At 41.2% G+C, this 2,343-nt stretch overlaps 1 non-coding gene across 1 annotated transcript; it reads right to left on the bottom strand.

The window, feature by feature from the left end:
- Positions 1 to 498: 498 nt before the first annotated feature.
- LOC127089413 (small nucleolar RNA R71) lies at positions 499 to 605 on the bottom strand. The gene has a single exon (XR_007791012.1). It is a non-coding gene; the product is annotated as a small nucleolar RNA R71 (small nucleolar RNA).
- Between the last annotated feature and the right edge of the window lie 1,738 nt (positions 606 to 2,343).

Raw genomic sequence — 2,343 nt, 5'->3', positions numbered from 1 at the left:
ATTACCTGCCGGTCAATGCGAATGACTCGTAGCACCGGAAGCCTAGTATATCCTCTGGCGGAACCTGAACGTTACGCTCGCACACGTTTATTTTTCCATAGAATTAGGAGAGTTATGGCCGAAGATCAAAACCAAAGACCTCTTAAGGACTTCGCCCAACCATCCAACGAAGAACCTAGTTCTAGTTTAGTAAACCCAACCATCCCAGCTAATAATTTCGAACTTAAACCCTCCCTGTTGCAACTAGTGCAACAGAGACAATTCGCAGGTCTCGCTACTGAGAACCCAAACCAACATTTAAAAATATTTCTCCAATTAGCAGACACTTTTAAAACCAATGGAGCTTCTCCTGAGGCAATCCATTTAAGATTATTCCCTTTCTCCCTCAGAGATAAAGCTCTATCATGGTTAGATTCCCTTCCACCCAATTCCATAACAACTTGGGACAACCTTAGAAAAGTATTCCTTGCTAGATACTTTCCCCCAAGTAAGATCGTCGTTCTTCGAAACCACATAACCAGATTTACCCAGAACCAAGGAGAATCGCTGTTCGAAGCTTGGGAGAGATATAAAGAGCTGTTAAGAGCATGCCCGCATCATGGTTTAGAAAATTGGTTAATCATTCAGACCTTCTATAATGGACTTCACTATAACACTAAGATGACCATCGACGCTGCCGTAGGAGGTGCACTGATGAACAAACCTTACCCTGAAGCTAGTGCCCTCATCAAGGATATGGCTTAAAACCATCAATCATGGGGAGTTGAACGAGCGACAGTTTGGAAGAAGGAAGCCCAAGGAGGAGTACATGAGTTAAGCTCTATAGACATGATGCAACCTAAAACGGACGCGTTGGCCCTCAAGGTCGAGCATATGTGCATAAACCCGAATACTGCAGCTGCAGTTTCGTCGGATTGTGAGATATGTGGAACCAAAGGACACCAATCTGTAGAATGCAGTCTCTTAAACGAAACCAACTATGAGCAAGTGAACTACGCCCAAGGGAACCCATATTCGAATACCTACAACCCTGGATGGAGGAATCACCCGAACTTCTCCTATAAGAACAATAACCCTATCCAAAATACTACACCTCCGAGACAACCAGGTTACCAATCCCCAAGACCAAATCAACTTATGCAACATGTGCCACCAAAGTCGAGCCTTGAGAAAATTATGGAAAATTTTATCACTGCTAAAACCCAACAAAACAAAGAGTTAATGAACTAGAACATTCACATTAACGAACTGATTACCCAGTTAGGAACCAAGGTTGACCAAATAGTTACTCATAATAAGATGCTTGAAACCCAGATCTCTCAGGTAGCTTTAAACCAAGCCCCCTAGACTACGCCTGGAGGACAGTTCCCTGGACAACCTCAACGGAATCCGAGAGGATAAGCCAATGCCATTACCCTACGAAGTGGGACCGCTTATGATAAGCCATCCAACCCAAGATTGAGTGAACCCAAAACTTCTAAGGAAAATACCGAACCCACGGACGAAGTAAAGGAACCAGAAGAATCTGAAAAACAGGAAGGTCAAGAAAAAGGAGAAGAACCTAAAGACAAAACTTATGTACCACCCCCGCCATGCAAACCACTGATACCATATCCGCAAAGTCTAAAACAAACCCAAATCAGTAATCAGTATCAGAAATTCATTAAGGTTATAGAAAAACTTCACGTAGAAATCCCTTTCACAGAAGCCATCACCCAAATAACTTCTTATGCAAAGTTTCTCAAAGACATCCTTACCAACAAACGTAGACTCGACGATCCGAAGCCCTTGGAATGCAATTCTATTTCCGAGAATAAGTTAGCCAAAAAAGATAAAGATCTTGGAAATTTCTCCATTCCTTGTCTTTTGGGAAGTCATGTCATCGAAAAAGCTTTTCTAGACTTAGGAGCTAGTGTGAGCTTAATGCCTTTAGTAGTTTATGAGAGGTTAAACTTAGGAGAATTACAGCCTACTAAGATGTCACTTCAATTAGCTGATAGATCTATTAAGTATCTGATAGGCATATTAGAAGATGTCCCTGTTAGGATAGGTCAGTTATTTATCCCTACTAATTTTGTTGTCATGGACATCAAAGAGGATAATGATATACCAATCCTTCTAGGTTGACCATTCTTATCAACTGCAGGAGCCATAATAGATGTCAAGAGAGGAAATTTGACCTTTGAGGTAGGTGACGAGAAGATAGAATTTATACTTTCGAAATTTCTTATGGCACCTGTGATGGGAGACGCATGTTATGTCATAGATATCATTGATGAATGCGTTAGGGAATTAGAACAAGAAGAAATCATAAAAACGATTAAGTTTCCATCAACTCTTATA

Source organism: Lathyrus oleraceus, chromosome 5, assembly GCF_024323335.1.
Source record: "Lathyrus oleraceus cultivar Zhongwan6 chromosome 5, CAAS_Psat_ZW6_1.0, whole genome shotgun sequence".
Taxonomy (NCBI): Eukaryota; Viridiplantae; Streptophyta; class Magnoliopsida; order Fabales; family Fabaceae; genus Lathyrus; species Lathyrus oleraceus.
This window is presented reverse-complemented; position numbering and strand designations above follow the sequence as displayed.